The sequence below is a fragment of the Pristiophorus japonicus genome, chromosome 12 (assembly GCF_044704955.1).
Source record: "Pristiophorus japonicus isolate sPriJap1 chromosome 12, sPriJap1.hap1, whole genome shotgun sequence".
Lineage (NCBI taxonomy): Eukaryota > Metazoa > Chordata > Chondrichthyes > Pristiophoridae > Pristiophorus > Pristiophorus japonicus.
In genome coordinates, this window is record NC_091988.1 from 48,653,806 (window position 1) to 48,676,334 (window position 22,529).

General features: G+C 44.1%; 1 protein-coding gene and 1 long non-coding RNA gene across 3 annotated transcripts in view; one reads left to right on the forward strand and one right to left on the reverse strand.

The window, feature by feature from the left end:
- Window positions 1-22,529, reverse strand: part of iars1 (isoleucyl-tRNA synthetase 1) — a 295,901-nt gene that overhangs the window by 99,247 nt on the left and 174,125 nt on the right. The gene's annotated exons all lie outside the window — the stretch shown is intronic.
- LOC139277227 (uncharacterized) lies at window positions 3,034-21,716 on the forward strand. The gene is made up of 4 exons (XR_011596055.1): window positions 3,034-3,302; window positions 4,380-4,518; window positions 17,830-17,895; window positions 20,916-21,716. It is a non-coding gene; the product is annotated as an uncharacterized lncRNA (long non-coding RNA).

The following is a 22,529-nucleotide window of genomic DNA, read 5'->3' on the forward strand; positions in this document are numbered from 1 at the left end:
TGCAACTTGGGTGGAACTTTTATGTGACCTCTGCTGGTGTCCAGCTCCTGCCATCTGCTCTCAATCACAGTAACTGTTGCCTCCACTTCTTCTTGTAAGAAATTCTTGGTCCTTGCACCGCGTTGCATCTTGTATTGCTCCAACTGCGATTTTTCCAATGCTCTCACGCAGCACTTCTTTTCACACACACAACTGGCTCTTTAAAAATAGCCGACTGCCAAATCCGAGCTGTACTGAGCGTGCGTTTCCATTGGAATGACGTCAAAAACTTAACTTTGTTTCCCCCGCGCATGCGCAGAAGGTGCAGCTTTATTTTTTGGCGCAGACAGCAGACTCCACTCCCCGAGGCGACTGGACAGGCTGCGCGGCGCCAAATTCGAATTATATATTGGGGAAACTTTGACAAATTATTTCTGCTGCATTTCTGGCCTAGAAAAGCGGGCGTAACTCTGGCAATTTGCCAGAAAACAGGCTTGGGGAAAATTGAGCCCATTGATCTAGGAATTCAAAATGAAGTTAGGGCCCCAACAAGTTTGTAATTAATCCCTTGGCCTCCAATCCATTATTTTATTTTCACTACAGTTCAATGTATAACCATTAAGTCACAAACAGATGACACAATGGGGATATCAGTAAGCACACTGTCAAGGAGAATGATTATAGTTGCTATTTTTTGATACAAAAGAAACAAGAATATTTTTCTTGCTCCTCTCCCCCTCCCCTCCTTCAACCAGGAGACAGCAGTGGCAAAAAGAGAAAATAAATTTGTGAAACCATAAAATCAAAGTGTTGAAAAGGCATGAGTAACACTGAAGTGTTTATTCTACGCCAGTCCAATAAAGCATTTTAGTTACAACTGAATTAACTCCTGAAGTGAAACCTGCAAGAATTAATTAAACTGTATCTTGAAGACACAAACAATTACATAGCGACATAGAAAATAGGTGCCGGAGTAGGCAATTCGGCCCTTCGAGCCTGAACCACCATTCAATAAGATCATGGCTGATCATTCACCTCAGTACCCCTTTCCTGCTTTCTCTCCATACCCCTTGATCCCTTTAGCTGTGAGGGCCATATCCAACTCCCTCTTGAATATATCTAACGAAGTGGCATCAACAACTCTGTGCGGCAGAGAATTCCACAGGTTAACAACTCTCTGAGTGAAGAAGTTTTTCCTCATCTCAGTCATAAATGGCCTACCCCTTATCCTGAGACTGTGACCCCTGGTTCTGGACTCCCCCAACATTGGGAACATTCTTCCTGCATCGAACCTGTCCAGTCCCATCAGAATGTTATATGTTTCTATGAGATCCCCTCTCATTCTTCCAAACTCCAGTGAATACAGGCCCAGTCGATACAGTCTCTCCTCATATGTCAGTCCTGCCATCCCAGGCATCAGTCTGGTATTTCTTCGCTGCACTCCCTCAATAGCAAAAATGTCCTTCCTCAGATTAGGAGACCAAAACTGAACATAATATTCCAGGTGAGGCCTCACCAAGGCCCTGTATAGCTGCAGCAAGATCTCCCTGCTCCTATACTCAAATCCCATAGCTATGAAGGTCAACATGCCATTTGCTTTCACCGCCTGCTGTACCTGCATGCCAACTTTCAATGACTGATGTACCATGACACCCAGGTCTCGTTGCACCTCCCCTTTTCCTAATCTGCCGCCATTCAGATAATATTCTGCCTTCGTGTTTTTGCCACCAAAGTGGATAACCTCACATTTATCCACATTATACTGCATCTGCCACTTGTTTGCCCACTCACCTAACCTGTCCAAGTCACCCTGCAGCCTTTTAGCGTCCTCCTCACAGCTCACACCGCCACCCAGCTTAGTGTCATCTGCAAACTTGGAGATATTACACTCAATTCCCTCATCCAAATCATTAAACCCTTTGTCCTCCTCTGCTGAATTCTAAATTTCTCCCAGTCCTCAGGTTTGCTGCTTTTTCTGGCCAATTTATATGCCTCTTCCTTGGATTTAATACTATCCCTAATTTTTCCTTGTTAGCCACGGTTGAGCCACCTTCCCCATTTTATTTTTACTCCAGACGGGGATGTACAATTGTTCATCCATGTGATCTTTAAATGTTTGCCATTGCCTATCTACCGTCAACCCTTTAAGTATCATTCGCCAGTCTATTCTAGCCAATTCACGTCTCATACCATCAAAGTTACCTTTCCTTAAGTTCAGGACCCTAGTCTCTGAATTAACTGTGTCACTCTCCATTTTAATAAAGAATTCTACCATATTATGGTCACTCTTCCCCAAGGGGCCTCGCACAACAAGATTGCTATTTAGTCCTTTCTCGTTACACATCATCCAGTCTAGGATGGCCAGCCCTCTAGTTGGTTCCTCGACATATTGGTCTGGAAAACCATCCCTAATAAACTCCAGGAAATCCTCCTCCACCGTACTGCTACTAGTTTAGTGAGCCCAATCTTTATGTCGATTAAAGTTGCCCATGATAACTGCTGTACCTTTATTGCATGCATCTCTAATTTCTTGTTTGATGCTGTCCCCAACCTCACTACTACTGTTTGGTGGTCTGTACACAACTTCCACTAGCGTTTTCTGCGCTTTGTTACTTACAGAAAAGACAATTATTCCCAATCAGAAAATTCATATACACAACAATGTGTCGGTTGGGATCTATTTGCGAGTATGTTGCTGGTCAATATTACTTGCAAATCTACTTTATAGTGAGCACTTGCATCCCAGTTAAAATCTGCTCCTATAAATGTATCTATGTTGAGAAATGTATGCACAATTTTTTTCATGCATTTTATGATGTCAGTGCCAAGGATAACATTAGAACATTCAGCTCCATATGCACCTCATCCATACTGAAGCAAAATAGTTTTTCATACATCAGAGCAATACTTATAGTACAGGTTCGATCTCCCAAATCCAGCAACCTCAGGACCGAGGCCGAGCCGCTTTTCGTGTTTTTCCGGACTTCGGAACGTCTTTCTGACGTCACGAATCCGGAAACACCCGAGCTCAGGTTCGGGTATTTCCGGGTTTCAGAACGTCGGGGGGGAGGTGGCGTGCTCGCCGAGGAGCTGTGCGGGTCACCGGCCCTGTCGATGAGGTCATCGGGTGGGGCCCCGTCCCGAGGAAGTGTTCAGGTGGGGCCCCATCACTGAGGAAGTGTTCGCGCGGGGCTCCGTCACCGAGGAAGTGTTCGGGCGGAGTCCCGCCTCCAATGAAATGTTCGGGTGGGGCCCCGCCGCCGAGGAAATGTTCAGGCGGGACCCCATCGGCGAGGAAGTGTTTGGGCGGGCCCCGCCACCGAGTAAGTATTTGGGTGGGCCCCGCCACCGAGTAAGTATTTGGGCGGGCCCCGGCCACCGAGGAAGTGTTTGGGTGGGCCCTTTGCGCGGGCCCCGCCACCGAGGAAGTGTTTGGGTGGGCCCCGCCACCGAGGACCTGATCGGACGGGGCCCCGCCACCGTGGAGGAGTTCCTTGTCTGGCCCGAGGTAGGTGGGGTCAGGCAGCCGAGGTAACGGGGAGGGAGAGGGGGGAGGGAGAGGGGGGAGGGAGGGGGGAGGGAGAGGGGAGGGAGAGGGGAGGGGGAGGGGGGGAGGGGGAGGGGGAGGGGGAGGGAACGGGGAGGGAGGGAGGGAGGTAACGGGGAGGGAGGGGGGGGGAGGTAACGGGGAGGGAGGGGGGGGGAGGTAACGGGGAGGGAGGGGGGGGGAGGTAACGGGGAGGGAGGGGGGGGGAGGTAACGGGGAGGGAGGGGGGGGGAGGTAACGGGGAGGGAGGGGGGGGGAGGTAACGGGGAGGGAGGGGGGGGGAGGTAACGGGGAGGGAGGGGGGGGGAGGTAACGGGGAGGGAGGGGGGGGGAGGTAACGGGGAGGGAGGGGGGGGGAGGTAACGGGGAGGGAGGGGGGGGAGGGAGGGGGGGGGAGGTAACGGGGAGGGGAGGGGGAGGGGGGGAGGGAGGGGGGGGGAGGGGGGGAGGGGGAGGGGGGGAGGGAGGGGGGGGAGGGGGGGAGGGGGGAGGGGGAGGGAGGGAGGGAGAGGGGGAGGGAGGGAGGGAGGGGGGGGGGGGGGGCGAAGTTGGGCCGGGGTGAGGTCGAGCCGCGCGAAGTCGTGGCAGGCTAAGTCGGGGCAGGCTAAGTCGTGGCGTAGTCAGGGCAGGAGAAGACAGTTCGCCGAAGCTGGGGTGGGTGGGTGTGTGTGTGTGTGTGTGTGTGGAGTCCGGATATCGGAACATTTTCCGTTTTCCGGACGACCCTGCCACGGATCGGCCCGGTGTCCAGATTCTGGATTATTCTGGATTACGGAACTCCGGATTTTGGAGGTCGAACCTGTACTACTTTGCTCATAAAAAATCTTTTCAAATTGTTGTCACTTTTAAATAGTCTGCAGCACTGCATAGTGGCGAAGGAGAGCAGACAGACTTGAAGCAGGGTCACCAGACACGGAAAAAAAGATAGAGGGAACGAAGAGTCAGACGCAGGGAAAGTTTACATCTACAACATCTCCTGTTTCTGACAAAAGGTAATTGATCTGAAACGGTAAGCTCAGCTTCCTCTGTCCACAGAAGCTGCCTGGCCTGCTTCCTGCATTTTCTGTTTTTATTTCAACTTTCAGCATCTGCAGTATTTTGCTTTCTCCAGGTTATATGGTGAAAGATCAAATTGCACCAGTTGTATTTTTTTTATTTGAAGGAAAACACTATCGTGACATTGCGCTACCACTGTTCTCAATAGACATGTTAGCTTTACACTAACACAATAATAGCATGAAGAATACTAAAAGCCTTTACTAAATAACCTTTACTAAATAACCATAGATTCATAGAAACTTACAGCACAGAAGGCGGTCATTTGGCCCGTCGTGCCTGTGGTGGTCCTTTGAAAGAGCAGTCGAGCTCAGTCCCATATCAACGCTTTTGTTTGTAACCCTGTAAGTTGCGCATCTTCAAGTACCTGGCCAACTCTGTTTTAAAATTATTTCTGGATTCAGCTTCCACCAACTTTTCAGGTAGAGTGTTCCAGATCCCGACCAGCAATGTTCCTTCTAAGCTGTGCAGTCGCACACCTGTCTGCCAGTCCCGCGCAGCCCAGGATCGGCTTTTTAAATGGGAAATTTTGCGCATGCGCGAAACTTTGAATGAGCCACGCAGCCCATCAAAGGGACCGTGCACCCCAAATAATTTGGGGGAACATTGCCAACCAGATAATTTTTTTTTAAGTAAATTGAAATAGTTCCAAAACAGATAGTGTTCAGCTAAAATGCCATACAATGACCGTTCCGGCACACAGTGAAGCTACTTCATTTCATTACATTATTATCTGGCCTGCAACTGGGACAGAAAAGACAATGCCTACTGTATACATAAAATATGCTTTCATTGGTATCAAAATGTAAATTGATTAAGAGAATGTTATGACTGAATTTTACTTCATTATTTAGCATTACATTTACAGAAAAATCAATCACTTCACAACTCAATACAATTAATCTGGACAGGTTACTTAAATTTAATTTATATTGATGTAATAAAAATATCCTGCATCTGTCCCTGGCCAATGTTAGGCAGGTGACCAAACCCCATTCATCTGCTAAGTACACCTGGGATTGGATCACTTCTCACATTGTCCAAAATGGGAATTGGGGGGGGGGGGGGGGGGGGGGGACTCTCCAGTGGCTCGTGATGCCTCGAACAAAGGAAGATGGTTGAGGTTGTTGGAGGGCCATCATCTCAGCCCCAGGACATTGATGCAGCAACTCCTCTGGGCCATGCCCCAAGTCCAGCCATATTCAGCTGCTTCATCAATGACCTTCCCTCCATCATAAGGCCAGAAACGGAGATGATTGTTGTGTTCAATTCAGAGTGAGCAGGTCAGTGGCTGGGTATTCTGCGGCAAGTAACTCATCTCCTGACTCTCCAAAACCTTTCCATCGACAAGGCGCGTCAGTTGTGTGATGTAATATGCTCCACTTGCCAGGATGATTGCAGCTCCAACAACACTCAAGAAGTTCGACACCATCCAGGACAAAGCAGCCCACTTGATTGTCACCCCATCCACCACCTTCAACGTTCACTCCCTCCACCACCAGCACACCGTGGCTGCAGTGTGTACCATCTGCAAGATGCACTGCAGCAACTCGCCATGGCTTCTTCAAAAGCACCTCCCAAACCCCCGACCTCTACCACCTAGAAGGACAAGAGCAGCAGGCGCATGTGAATACCATAACCTCCAAGTTACACACCATCCTAACTTGGAAATATATCATTGTTCCTTCATTGTCACTGGGTCAAAGTCCTGGAACTCCCGACCTAACAGCACTGTGGGAGTAGCTTCACCACATGAACTACAGCGGTTCAAGAAGGCAGCTCACAACCACCTTCTCAAGGGCAATTAGAGATGGGCAATAAATGCTGGGTTTGTCAGCGAAGTCCACATCCCGTGATTGAATATATTTTTAAAAGTCACATGATTTTGTCAGGATTTATTCTTGTGCATATAATTTAGAGTACTGTCAATTTTGAATTGTATGTGTACACATAAACAGCATGCGTATGTAACAAAAACTTACACTGGTACAGCTGTCCTGCTCTAAACCAGAAGAACATACAGAGCCACTCCATTCAAATTCAATTCAGATTTGCATCCTGGCACTAACACTATGGCCCCAAGTTTCCACATGATGTGCTCCTGATTTTTAGGAGCAACTGGTGTGGAACGGAGTATCTTAGAAATCGGAATTCTCCACATTTAGTTTGCTCCAGTTCGAGTCAGTTAGAACAGTTTCACTTTGGAACAGAATTTTTTTTCAAAAGGGGGCATGTCCGGCCACTTACGCCTGATTTCAAAGTTTCGTGAGTGAAAACTTACTCCAAACTAACTTAGAAAGGAGTAAGTGAAGATTTTTGTACGCTTGAAAAAACCTTGTCTACACTTTTGAAAATCAGGCGTAGGTTACAAATCAGGTGTAGGGGGGGGGGGGGTGTTTAAAGGAAAGTTTACAAACATTAAACACTTCAGTTTTACAAATAAAGAGCCATCATCAATAATAAATGATAAATACATCAATAAATCAACCAATAAATCAATCAAAAAAAATTAATAAGAAATAATATTTTTTTTAAAAATCAATAAATAAAAAAATTTCTACTTACCGACTGCAGCACCAGGAGCCCTCCAACAGTGTGCCCGTCCCCAGCACCAGATTTACAGGTAGGTGGCGTTGGGTCGGGTCGGGGGGGTGGTGGGAGGGAGGTCGGTTCGGTTCGGGTCGGGGGGAGGGAGGTCAGGTCGGATCCAGTCCGGAGGTTGGGGGGGGGGGGGGGGGGCAGTGGGTGTCGGGTCCGGTCCGGGGGTGGGGGGCGGGAGTCGAGTCGGGTCGGGAGGAAGCAGGAGCTGGCCGTGGGAGGAGCCTTATTCACGCAGCCCCAGTGAGGCCATTGGGCCAGAGCTTGGGGCTGCGTGCTTCGGGCCCCTCCCACACAGTTTCGGGCGCCTGGAGCTACTGCACTTGCGTGCCCACTGTAGCGCACATGTGCAGAGCTCCCGGCACTGTTTTCGGCGCAGGGTCCTAGCTCCGCCCCCTACAGCTCCTGCTGCGCTGAGGGCCAGAGGACCTGCAGGGAGGTGGAGAATACGGAGGGTTTTTTTCGGCGCACTTTGTGGCGTGAAAAACGGGCGTCCAGGTTGGGACTGCGCCGTTCTAGGCGCGGCTCGAAACTTGGGCCCGAAAGGTCTCAGGTGCCACTCTCAGCAGGAAGCCACACTCAAAGGGAGTGCAGATTGGATAACTGAGCCTCAAGTACTGTTGGTCTGCTTCTAATCTACCCTCCCTTCAAGTATGGTTCCCTGTTGTGAGCTTAAGATCCACAAATTTACCCTTGTACAAACACAGTACAAGATAAAGTAGAATCTGAGAGATAATCATTTGGAACAAAATGACAATGCGTGAGTCATCTGCAATCCCTGTACTGACTTATTAAACAGAATGAGTTTGGTGGGATGAATATCTATCTTGGTCCAATTTTTTTTTTTTGCATGCACAGATCTCAAAATCTTACACAATACTACTAGTATGCAACAACTTAATTTTCTACGCATTTGTTTGGGGGGTGGGGCAAAAAGAGCAGTTACGGTACAATTTTCTGCTGATCAAGGTGTTGGTGCTGGGAAATAGAAAACCTTTCCCTGTAGCTCTGATTAAACCTCATCTGGACGACTGTGTTCAGCTCTGGACACCACATCTCAGGACCTCCTATATTAACCTTGGAGGGGGATGCAGTGCAGGTTCACCAAAGTGATATCAGGGCTAAAAGGGTTAAATTATGAGGCCAGGATGCATAGATTAGGCTTGTATTTCCTTGAGTACAGAAAATTAAGGGGTAATCAAACTGAAGTTTTTAGGATTAAAGGATTTGATAGGGTAGAAAGAGAGAAACTATTTCCTCAGGTGGGAACATATAGAGATAAGCATTTCAAGGGTGCTGTCAGGAAGCATTTCTTCACACAAAAGGCAGTGAAAATCTGGAACTCTCTCCTCCAAAAAGGTGCAGAGCATAGGTCAATAGAAAATTTCAAAACTGAAATGAACAGATTTTTGTTAGGCAAGGATATTAAGGGTTATGAAACCAAGGTGGGTAAGATGGACTTAAGATACAGATCAGCCATGATCTAATTGAATTGCTGAACGGCGTATTCCTGTTCCGATGTTGGCACCCAACCCCAGATAAGTAGAATAAGACTGGGTGCAGGATAAAACTTTCTCTCTACACTCTAAATCATCTGTCTTAACACCAATGTCAGGAGAATATCTCCTGCTGCAAATAACATGTCTACTCTCATTAGCCATACTGGCTATTTTCTAAAGAACTGCAGATAGTTTTGGGCTCCACTCATGTTCCCCAGGAATTTATTTCGGATTCCTGAGATTCATTCAACTTATAACACAGGATAATTTTAACCCAACCCACTGGGCGATTTACATCCTGCCCGATTTTACACTTGAAGTCAATGGAGAGTAAAATTGAGTGGGGTATAAAACGTGTATCCCACTCGAACCCATCCATTTCCTGTCCGGCAGGTTAGATTAAAATTACCTCCATAGAATCTTCAAACAGTAAGCAATTTTATCCCATCAGTCTACACCATTCAAACCCAGGTGCCACAGGTAATATTGTTTCCCACCCTCTTTTTTTGCTCAAGTAAGGTTGGAACAGACAAAACCTTTATAAACAATGATAGGAAAAAGTTCATAAATACACATTTAGAGTGGCTCAAGGCAATGATTAAAAAAAAATTCTGTTTTATAAATTTAAGTACACGAAGAAAGAATTTGCATTTATATAGCCCAATCACAGAATGTCCAAAAGTATCTCACAGTCAATTAATTATTTTTAAAGTGTAGTCACTGTTGTTTTATAGGGACACGCGCACAGCAAAACGCAATGAGATAAAAAAGTTACCTGATTTGGAGGTCTTCAATGAGGGATACATGTTGGCCAAGATACATGAAGATCGCTCCTGCTCTTCAAATAGTGCACCAGGATCTTTTATACGCACTTAAATAGGCAGGTGTTTAACATCCTTTCTGAAAGATGGCTTCTCCAACAATATAGCACTACCCATCACGACAGTGAAGTGTCAGTCAAGGTAATGTGCTCAAGTTGTGCAGTAGGCTTGAAACCAAGACCTTTTGACTGAAGCAAGAGTGCTACCACTGAGCCAAGTTGACACTTGCTTCTCAATAAAGATGAGAATCCGACAAGATATTACAGCTTTTATGATTATGTTACCCACTGAAAACGCATTTTATCTTTCTCATCAGATGTCAGCCTCGGCTCAGTGGTTGCACTCTCATCTCTGAGTCAGACGGTTGTGGGTTCAAACACGACTCCTGAGATCTCAGTACATAATCTGGATTCATACTCAGTGCATTGAGAGTGTGGACGCAAAGGTTCTCATGGCACAATTCGAAGAGCAGGGGATTTAGCATGGTATCCTGGCCAATATTTATCCCTCAACTAACATCAGTGAAAAACAGATTATTTGATCATTTATTTCATTGCTGTTTGTGGGACCTTGTTGTGCAAACATTGGCTGCCGTGTTTCCCGACATTACCACAATGAGCACTTCAAAATTACTTCATTGGCTGTGAAGCACTGTAAAACGTCCTGAGGACATGAAAGGCGCTATAGCAATGCAACTTTTCTTTTTTCATTATTGTCAAAATATCTGAGCAAGAACACCAGGCTGTCTTCAATAATCTACGCTATTATGTTACTTAGTACTCCTAAATGGCAGATGCATCACTTTTCAGACAAGAGATTGTTTAAAATGTGGCCTTAAGACACTGCAAGAGACAACCAGCACTTGACAACTCTAAAATAGATTTCAAAAGGCGTAATTATCAAAGCCTTACCAAAAACTTGACTATTTTAACTCCTTATATTTCCAAAAATACTGCATCATTTACATTGAATTTAGATGACAGTAAATACTTTTAACCTTCTGAAAAAGTCAAAACAAATCTAAAGAATGAGAGGGACAGATAATCATCATCATAGGCAGTCCCTCGAACGAGGATGACTTGCTTCCACGAGTTCACAGGTGTTTCAATGAAGGACCCGATATTCCAGTTCTGAACTCCAATTGAGGGAATGGAAGATGCCAGTGCGTGAATTTTTTTTAACATGTGGTGACCGTTGCACACCAGCCACCACACGGGTTTGACAGGGCGAAGTCTTGGTCTCGGAGCAAGAATTAACCAAGACGACTGGAGATCTGCTCTGCTGCACGGACCTAGCGCACACACATATTGCAGTGTGGGCTGGCCCGTGCTGCCCTTGGGCCCTCACCTCTCCTGGGCCCCATACCCTCATCTGTCGCACCTCCGCCACAATCTCTCGCCGCTCATCCGCCCTGACCTTCCCACTCCTCTGTACCTGGGCCCTACAATGTTCCTGCCCACGCTCCAAAACGGCGACCAGGGTTTTGATGATGTCACCCAGTCGTCCATCTCAAAATCGGCGCATACTTGGAGCAGCTCGCGCTGGAGGTTGAAGCGGTATGCTGCTCCAGCTCTTTTATAGGCCGACCTGCGAGCTGTTCTCTCACAGGTTGGGGGGCCACGATGTTCCACGCCGCTCCAGCTCCAGCCAATAATATGATCATATGGATAAATGTCAATCTCAAAAAGCTGATACTAACAATGACCATAGCTCGGGATTGATATTTAGTCAGGATTTCTTAAAATCTAAAACTCTGGCCCATCATCAACTCAAGTGTTGGTCTTTGCTACTTTCAAATAGTACAGCCATTATATCTTGAAGGCTACGTAATAATAACCTGTTCTGGTCTAATCAAAACATCACTGAAGCTGTTGTTATGCATCAAGCATATAAAATGTACAAAACAATTAATACAAAACCGTCAGAGCATTAAAAAATTGAATTACTAAATGGAGCAAGAGGGGCTCAGCCCTTAAACATGCAATGGTTTCTGCAGACTAACAGAATCATCAAAATTACTGCACATGAGGAAGCCATTCAGCCAGCCTTTCACTATGTACCCTCATCCAATACTATTCTTCAATTATTCTTTCATACCGGTTCAATAAGTGTTAGTACACTAAAATTGCAGTGGAAAGTGTGGGAATAGTGCGATATTAAATAAGCACCATGCCATAGTTTTTGGGAGAGGTAGATTGAGATTGTAGAACCACCAGAGGTGGATGTAGCAGAATTGGTGGAGATAATTAAAACAAGGACCGTACTAAAGAACCTGCAAAAACTTCAAGTAAACAAATCACTAGGACCTGATCGTTCACATCCAAGGAGACAAATAAAGTTTAGAGAAGAAATAGTGTACACTTCCCGTAACAATTTTCCAATGTTCTGTGGAAAGAAAACTGTGCCAGAAGACTGGAGGGTGGTAAATGTGACTCCACTCTTTAAAATGATTCAGCACATTATAGATCAGTTAATCTTACTTCAGTTGTTAGTAAGTTATTCGAGACTATAATATTGGATGAAATTATTAAGCATATTTAGAAGTCAGAGTTAATCAGGTTCAGGCGATATGGATTTCTAAAATGTAGCTCACACTTGATCAACCTCAAATTCTTTGAAGAAATAACAGAGGATAAATAAGCAGGGATGGTGTAAGTGGTGGGGGCTATATTTGAAAATGAGCAATACTGAAGGGTATGGGGAGTGAGCAGTAGAATATAATTAGACCAAGTGGCTTGGGTGGAGAAAAACAATGGCAGAAACCTGATGGGCTAAATTCTAAGCTTCGCTTTCTATGATTCTATTCTATGGGCCCAAGAACGGCGCAGCCCCGACCTGGACGCCCGCTTTTCACACCACAAAGTGCCCCAAAAAAAAACTTACAGATTCTCCGGCTCCCTGCAACATGAGCTGTAGGGGCGGAGCTAGGTCCCTGCGCTGAAAACAGTGCCGGGATCTCTGCACATGCGCGCTACAGTGGGCGCACATGTGCAGTAGCTCCAGGCGCCCAAAACTGTGTGGGAGGGGCCCGAAGCACGCAGCCCCTAGCCCTGGCCGAATGGCCTCACTGAGGCTGCCTCCCACGCCCAGTTCCTGCTTCCTCCTGACTCTACTCCCGCTCACCCCCACCCCCGGACCGAACCCGACCCGACTCCCGCTTCCCCCCCACACCCCTCCCCCCCCGACCTGACCTCACTCTCCCTCCCCCCCCCCCCGACCCGAACCGTGCTCCCTCCCTCCTCCGCTCCCCCCCCACACCCGAACCAACCCGACCTTCCTCCTCCTCCCCCCCCCCCCTCCGACTCGACCCATGCTCCCGAACGCGCCCCCCCCCCCCCCCCCCGGACCTGACCCGACCTCCCTCCTCCCCCCCCCACTCCCGTGCTCCTGACCCCTTCCCGGACCTGACCCGACCTCCCTGCGCTCCCGACCCCGACCCACGCTCCCGACCCTGGACCCAACCCAACGCTACCTACCTGTAAATCTGGTGCTGGGGACAGGCCCTGCCCGAAGTCTTGGGCCCAGCCCGTTCAGCCTCCCTCCCCCTTCTTCTTTCCCCCCCCTTCTCCTTTCCCACCCTCTTTCCCCTTCTCCCCCCCTTTCCCTTCTCCCCATCCCTCCTCCCCTCGCTGTCAGAAACACAGACACTGACAGAGAGTGAGAGACACACACAGACAGATAGAGACACTGACAGAGACACGGTGGGTGGGGGAGGATCCCAGCACGCTGTTGGAGGGCTCCCGGTGCTACAGTCGGTAAGTAGAAAATGTTTTATTTATTGATTTAAAAAAATTATTTCTTATTAATTTTTTTTGATTGATTTATTGGTTGATTTATTGATGTTTTTAGCATTATTATTGATGATGGTTCTTTATTTGTAAAACTGAAGTGTTTACTGTTGTAAACTTCCCTTTAAAACCCCCCTCCAATTCCCTACGCCTGATTTGTAACCTACGCCTGATTTTCTGAAGTGTAGACAAGGTTTTTTCGAGCGTACAAAAATCTTCACGTACTCCATTCTAAGTAAGTTTGGAGTAAGTTTTCACTGCCAAAACTTTGAAAACAGGCGTAAATGGCCGGACACGCCCCCTTTTGAAAAAAAAAATTCTGTTCCAAAGTGAAACTGTTCTAACTGACCAGAACTGGAGCAAACTAAAACCGAGAATTTGAATTTCTAAGATACTCCGTTCTACACCAGTTGCTCCAAAAAATCAGGAGCAACTGAAACCGAAACTTGGGCCATATATTTCTACATACAATAGCTGAAACCACATATCTACAATTCCGCTTTGCACATCAATTTCTGATAATGAAAGGTGCAAATGCAACATCAATTGTGTGTACAGGAAGGTTCCACAATCAGTAATGAGATGAATTAATCTGCTTTTTCATGCTGTTGGTTAGGGAGGGGGAATATTGCCATAACACCGAGATATCCTGCTATTCTTTGAATAGTGGTGCAATATCTTTTAACACCCACTTGAACATACAGGTGGGACCAGAGTTTAAAATCTCATGCAAAGAGGCACCTCCAACAATGCAGCACCCACTCTCTGCACCCATGAGCACTGAAATATCTGCCGTGATTATGCACTCAAGTCCTGAATTGGGACTTGAACCTACAACCTTCTGACTCAAAAGTGCTATGCAAATGAGTCAAGCTGACACAGTATTTAATGAGCTAATACAGGCAAATGATTTATTTCTTTGCTTTACTCTTTATTTAGTCAGCCCTATTCTAGACAAATCTAGTTACAGACATCTAAACATGAGTTGTTGTGTGGAAATTATATTTTGATATTTTTCAAGTTGTAAATTCCTTTTACATAAGAACATAACATAAGAATTAGGAACAGGAGCAGGCCATCTAGCCCCTCGAGCCTGCTCCGCCATTCAATAAGATCATGGCTGATCTGGCCGTGGACTCAGCTCCACTTACCCGCCCGCTCCCCAGAACCCTTAATTCCCTTATTGGTTAAAAATCTATCTATCTGTGATTTTGAATACATTCAATGAGCTAGCCTCAACTGCTTCCCTGGGCAGAGAATTCCACAGATTCACAACCCTCTGGGAGAAGAAATTCCTTCTCAACTCGGTTTTAAATTGGCTCCCCCGTATTTTGAGGCTGTGCCCCCTAGTTCTAGTCTCCCCGACCAGTGGAAATAACCTCTCTGCCTCTATCTTGTCTATTCCTTTCATTATTTTAAATGTTTCGATAAGATCACCCCTCATCCTTCTGAACTCCAACGAGTAAAGACCCAGTCTACTCAATCTATCATCATAAGGTAAGCCCCTCATCTCCGGAATCAGCCGAGTGAATCGTCTCTGTACCCCCTCCAAAGCTAGTATATCCTTCCTTAAGTAAGATGACCAAAACTGCACGCAGTACTCCAGGTGCGGCCTCACCAATACCCTGTACAGTTGCAGCAGGACCTCCCTGTTTTTGTACTCCATCTCTCTTGCAATGAAGGCCAACATTCCATTCGCCTTCCTGATTACCTGTTGTACCTGCAAACTAACTTTTTGGGATTCATGCACAAGGACCCCCAGGTCCCTCTGCACCGCAGCATGTTGTGATTTCTCCCCATTCAAATAATATTCCCTTTTACTGTTTTTTTTTCCCAAGGTGGATGACCTCACATTTTCCGACATTGTATTCAAATCTTAGCCCATTCGCTTAACCTATCTAAATCTCTTTGCAGCCTCTCTGTGTCCTCTACACAACTCGCTTTCCCACTAATCTTTGTGTCATCTGCAAATTTTGTTACACTACACTCTGTCCCCTCCTCCAGGCCATCTATGTATATTGTAAACAGTTGTGGTCCCAGCACCGATCCCTGTGGCACACCACTAACCACCGATTTCCAACCTGAAAAGGACCCATTTATCCCAACTCTCTGCTTTCTGTTAGTCAGCCAATTCTCTATCCATGCTAATACATTTCCGCTGACTCCACGTACCTCTATCTTCTGCAGTAACCTTTTATGTGGCACCTTATCGAATGCCTTTTGGAAATCTAAATACACCACATCCATCGGTACACCTCTATCCACCATGCTTGTTATATCTTCAAAGAATTCCAGTAAATTAGTTAAACATGATTTCCTCTTCATGAATCCATGTTGCGTCTGCTTGATTGCACTATTCCTATCTAGATGTCCCACTATTTCTTCCTTAATGATAGCTTCAAGCATTTTCCCCACTACAGATGTTAAACTAACCGGCCTTTTGTCTGCCCCTTTTTTTAAACAGAGGATTTATATTAGCTGCTTTCCAATCCACTGGGACCTCCCCAGAGTCCAGAGAATTTTGGTAGATTATAACCAATGCATCTGCTATAACTTCTGCCATCTCTTTTAATACCCTGGGATGCATTTCATCAGGACCTGGGGACTTGTCTACCTTGAGTCCCATTAGCCTGTCCAGCACTACCTCCCTAGTGATAGTGATTGTCTCAAGGTCCTCCCTTCCCACCTTCCTGTGACCAGCCATTTTTGGCATGGTTTTTGTGTCTTCCACTGTGAAGACCGAAGCAAAATAATTGTTTAAGGTCTCAGCCATTTCCACATTTCCCATTACTAAATCCCCCTTCTCATCTTCTAAAGGACCAGCATTTACTTTAGTCACTCTTTTCCGTTTTATATATCGGTAAAAGCTTTTACGATCTGTTTTTATGTTTTGCGCAAGTTTACTTTCGTAATCTATCTTTCCTTTTTTTATTGCTTTCTTAGTCATACTTTGCTGTCGTTTAAAATTTTCCCAATCTTCTAGTTTCCCACTAACCTTGGCCACCTTATACGCATTGGTTTTTAATTTGATACTCTCCTTTATTTCCTTGGTTATCCATGGCTGGTTATCCCTTCTCTTACCGCCCTTCTTTTTCACTGGAATATATTTTTGTTGCGCACTATGAAAGAGCTCCTTAAAAGTCCTCCACTGTTCCTCAATTGTGCCACCGTTTAGTCTATGTTCCCAGTCTACTTTAGCTAACTCTGCCCTCATCCCAATGTAGTCCCCTTTGTTTAAGCATAGTATGCTCGTTTGAGACACTACTTCCTCACCCTCAATCTGTATTACAAATTCAACCATACTGTGATCACTCATTCCGAGAGGATCTTTCACTAGGAAATCGTTTATTATTCCTGTCTCATTACACAGGATCAGATCTAAGATAGCTTGCTCCCTTGTAGGTTCTGTAACATACTGTTCTAAGAAACAATCCCGTATGCATTCTATGAATTCCTCCTCCAGGCTACCCCGTGTGATTTGATTTGACCAATCGATATGTAGGTCTGTCGAAAACAGGAATATTGCAAGGGATCTAAAACACAGAAAACTTACAAGGTTAAACCATCAACTCTTTTCCAGTCCTAGATTTAATTCTTTGTGTACTGCTATACAAAATTCAAAACCATTTGCAGTACTTAATGGGCCCACTTTAATGATCATTATTTTATGTACAGAGTCTCTTCATTCATCTAGACATCACACTGAATGCTGATAATCTCTCAGACATTTCAAACCCAAAAAAATCATTGTGGACATTTTAAGCAGAATTCTTGTTGACATAGACACCATTACTCTGGGCTCAATTTTGGCCACAAGAGATTACTGGCCTATTTGCCAGAGGTGCGCCAGTTTTCCCACGCGTTGAAGTGCGCCAAAAATCTTCGGGCCGATTCTGGCTGCTGTCCCGGGTCTTCTAGCTGCTGGCGTGGCGACTGGGTCTGTGGGCGGAACCAGCGTCCTGCGCTGGAAACTGCCGGGACGCTGGACATGCGCAGGAGGATCGGGATTGCCGTGATCGTGCATGCGCAGTAGAATCGGGTCAATGGGTGAGTGAGAGAGCTGCAATTTCAACTGACCGCGCATGCGCAGTAGAATCGGGCTGCCGTTAGTGGAGAAGTTAGGAAAATCAATAAGCACAACAATCGTTGCCCACCTACCCCCCAGACAGAATCAAAAAGCAACATTGCAGCTTATTGTTTATCAGATCCAGCGGATCTTCTGTTTTGTATTCGAGAATTGAGTCGTCGTCCCTTCAGCCTCCCGATACTTTGCCGCATTTCTGCCGAGCCCAGCCCAGCCTCTCTTCCTCCCCCGTCCTTCCCCTCCTTCCCTTCAACCTCCCGATGAGTCTCTGCCAGCCGCTCCTTTCCCAGGCCGAATGGCCTCCTGTAAAGGCCGGCCCGCTGCCTTCCCTAGCCGAGATCAATTCAAGGTAGAATTTACTACAATTATTTATTTGTTATTTAATTGCTGACCTGAGTTCTTTATTTTTATTGAGTTATTTCAACTTTTATTTGCAATGTTTGGTGCTTGGTTACAGCTGCTGTCGGCTCCCGCACCTAGCCCTGACCGAAGGACATTGCCGGCGCGTGCTCCAGTCGGGAAGGTAAGACTCTTCATTTATTATTACTTGATTTATTTTATATTTTATATTATTTATTAATTGTTATGGTTTTTATGGTTCTTTATTTGATTAAAGTGATGTGTTTAATGCTTTAGTCCTTTGTGTTTAATGCTTCCCACCCTCTGTCTCTGGCTACCTGCGCTGAATTCTTAACTCTCGGTCAGGTTTTTCAGAACGTACAAAAGTGGACACTTACTCTGGCCTAAGTTAGTTTGGAGAAAGTTTTAACTGTCTAAACTTGCATAAATGGCCAAAACAGGGTTAAGTGGTTGGTAAAGCCCCTTTTGAAAAAAAAAACCTGAACTAAAAAAAAACCTAACTAACTCACTTACACTGGAGCAACTTAGATGTACAGAATTGTAATTTTTAAGTTACTCCAAAAAAATCTAGTTGCTCCAAAAAATACCGGAGCAACCCCTGGGGAAACTTGGGCCCATAATGAGGAAAATAAACAAATCAAATACTTTGAACTCATCAGTAAAGTTAGATAGTAGCTCACTAAAGTAACTGAAGACAGAGAAATGTAGTTCACAGTTTTAGCTCATTACTGAAATACAGAATTAAACCTTAGAGTGAGGATGTCTAAATGACTCAAGAGCTAGTTTAAAAGCTCAGTCCCTTCCTCCCCCTACCAATTCATCATCAGGACAGCAGAGAATTCACAGAAATCAGCTCCTCCTCAGCTCGAGTCTCATGAGGCAGAATGAATGAAATTGCTTCCTTACCTCTCCACTGATCTGAGTAATCTATCAACAGGGACAATTGTCATTGGGCATTGAAACCCAATTGGGCATTGGCTCTAACTGCCCGTCCTTCTCAAACCTGTAGCTCCATCACTGATATAGGATAACTCGCCGTAAAAAATGGGTTAATAATGATTTATTTACATTCATTTCTGGCTTTTACCTGCTAAGTGAGTTTCTGTTAGTAGGCTGGAAATGTTCGTTTCAGTTTTGTTTCCAATGAAATGAAAAGCAAGGACAAGGACATATAGCTGCTAATAGTTCAGCAGAGGCAAAAACAGACTTTCTTTGTTAGATGGCTGCATCGACTGCCATAGGCCGTGCAGCTGTGAAATAGTTGACAGATTAATGGTACCATCCATTCGAGAAATTGTAGCTAGGATGGCCAACTCCTCAGAGAACATTTATGAGGAATATGGTCAAAGGATAACTGAAGTATTGGGCCTCTGTAACTGTATCCAGTTGAACGATTTGATTGACAACTCAGTCAAGATAAAGCCTTGATGAGGTCCATAGGAAGCCTTCTGGTTAAAACTGAAATTCACTGAATGAATAATGAGATGAGGTAATCCTTTGATAACATAAATATCAGCATTAGAGAAAAAAAATAGCTCGGGGGCTTAGAACACATTCTTCAGATTTCGACAAGGCCTGATCAGCCGTTAAACCATTGAATTTGAGAACTGTAATAAGAGTGTTTTCCGGTGACTTGTATTATAAGTGTATTAAGTCTATGTGTGATTATTATTAACAGTAGTTATCATTGTATGCTTAATTTCTATGAAAGCCAATAAATGTATTTGAACCCGATAAACTTATAGGAACATCCATTCCCTAACATCTCCTTTCCGTTAGTGCTGATAATTGGCTCTCTCAGTCTGAATCTGAATTTAATAAATAATTTCGTTTTGCTGCTTTTAGCTATTGGGTTTTGGAATATATGGAAGCTAATTCGGGTCAAGATATAATTTTACATAAATTCAAAGAATACAGATCTTCTAATTCCTATCCTTGTATACAAAGTCTATTAATTCAATTCCACCACCAAGTTGTGTTGTTAGAATACTATGTCAGTTAAAAGACATGCAATAGATATCACTAATTTTGCATTATGGAATATTGGCCATCAATCGGAAACAGATCTCTTCAAAAATAAATATGAATGAACCAACTGGTTGCCTGTTGTGCCCCAATGAATCCTTAATTATTTTAATTCTAAATCTAATTCTAGAAGGAATAAATTAATATGAAAATATCAGATGTCTTTTGATCGGTTAAGCAAAATTATGACTCCCTGGGATTTAAACAAACCTGCCAGACTTCCAGAAAACAACATATTAGTAGCAACAGCTTGTTGCATTTTTATTTCCTGTGTGGGAAATGAGATTAGGAGTCCTAGAATATACCCAGGAACAAAAATCTCTCCTGTACATGCGCACTCTGTACTTTCACTATGTAAGTCATTCCCTCATACACTTGGGAATCCCAGGCTATTGCTTAATTAACCTTTTGATGATTACATTTAAACTTGCTAGCCAATACATAACTTGTTTAATTTAAAAGAGTTACATTATTTGTACGAACATTAAGCAAGAACTAGATCCAGAGGTTTCACATTTTATCGATACAGTAAACAGAGCGTTACGGTTTTAGGTGCATAATAGAACATTTAAGGTTGCATTCTGAGAATAAATTAGGCAATCCTAATATAGCACTCTTTTGGTACAGAAACACTAAAAACATTTTATTTAAAGAGATAATTCTTCATGTTGAAATTTTGAGAGTCTACCTCCTTACAAGTCAGCTTGGGGCTTGGATCAATATCCTTTTGTGAGTTTCTAGAGATCCTGACCAACACTGTTTTAACAAGGTATTAATCCATTTTATGAATACACATGCTTGAAATGTGCCACTTTTCTTTAGTGATCGCCTAATATGTATACATATCCTTGGCATATCCTTACAGAATAAAGGCATACAGGTGACTAAAAATTATAGAAGCAAAATGTCCATTGACAAAAGTTACTGCTGAAGTATTGACAGTAATTTATAAATTTCTGTACTGGTTTACTAGCTTATGTTTACATGTGACAAGAATTAAAAGCTGATAAGTGATTGCTTTGGTATCAATTGTAAGTCTATGAAGTACTTCTTTGCATCAGTTGTCATGGATCATGATCAATATTATGGTGCATAAATATAACATTTCAAAAGCAATTGCTCAAACATATTCTTCATTTCCTTCCCTCTCCATTGTAGAAAATCATATAGGCAAACAAACATCGAAATAATCTATCTCTGCACAAATGCACAGTTCTGATAAAAGTATAATCGAGTCAAATGGACTAAGATCGAGCTTCTGGCAAGAAAATATTAATGGGATCCAAGAACTACCCCAAATACGTGTCAAAGAAGATACTGTCAGCCTTCCACCAACTCACACAGTCGTTAATCCTTTATGCTGAAAAAGGAAAGTAGTTGAACTTCGGATCACAGAAAACAATAGGCTTAAATTGCTCAAAAAAGAAATTCAAGCAGAATCAGCAGCATGGAAATCCTGAGGTTCAGCCTGCACAAGCTCTTGGAGAATGTAATCTCTCCTTCCTTCATTTTTTTCCAACTTTTATATCAAATGACATACTTCACGTGTAGCTCAAACCAAACACCTTTTGGGGCAACACATTCAGGCAATGATCTGACTTACTAATCTGACTTATTGCACAGTTCAAGGAGACACCATCATGTTACTAATGGGTTAAAACTGGTGCCAGAACAAAGGCAACTGTTTCAAACAAAGATTTTAATTGTCTTTCATCCACTGGAAAGGATATACAACAGTTTACCCAAGGTTTTTAAAATCAGGAGCTGGCATCAACTAGACTACAAGCAGTTCATGAGAACAAATTATCAAGGCAGACATAAGGGGTCTACACTGAAACATGGCAAATATCAGAGTAAAATGGTATCTATGATGAAGAGTAAGTGAAGCTTTAACTGAAGACATATCATGAAGCAAAACCTCCTAAAAGAATGCTACATACTTATTGTCAGTACTGTTTAAATAAAACCACACAGATGTGCCATAGAAAATACAAACACTTTCTGGTGTTAATAGTTATGACTGCTGACAATGAGAAGACGAAAAGATTTTCGGTTATGGTTCATAATGAGGTTTTGTAGAAAAGAATAAGTTCACTTGACTAAAATGGCAGGGCAATCTTGTGAATATATATTGGTCCTGAAATTCCAGTCTCCCCGGGTCCGTACAGAGTTCCGACGGACCCGAGAAGGCATCGGAAATGTCGGTTTGCAGTGTGCAATGTGCATGCACTTGAAACTGTCATTTTCGATCTGTCAAGTTTCTGGCTTGACAGATGGCCGCATCTCAGGAGCAAGGACATTTGTAAGTGAAAATTTCCGATATTTACGCTTATGAATATCCTCAAAAATCTTGCGCCTGAAAAAGCAGGCGCATAGCCTACTTTTACAGGCGCAAGTGTTTTAAAAACCCCAAAAACATATAAAAATAAAGTTATTAAAACTTATTTTGTCATTAAAAACCCTCCCCACAACGGTAAGTTTATTTTAAAAAACTTTAAAAAAATAAGGAAATTATTTTTTTAAGACATTAATAACTTTAATTTAAATGAATGTCGTGTAATTATTTTCTATTTTTTTTATTAGTGTTTTGGGTGTTTCGGGCTCTATCACAATCATAGTAATAGGAGTTTAGGACCCTGTGGCACTCCTATTACTATGATACTTTACCAGATCGGTTCCCCAGAGCCATGTGACTCCAGCTCGAGGCCTGTGTTGATGTGTATGCGCTTCGAATCGCAGTTGAAGGAGGCCTCAGCATTGGAAAGTCCAATG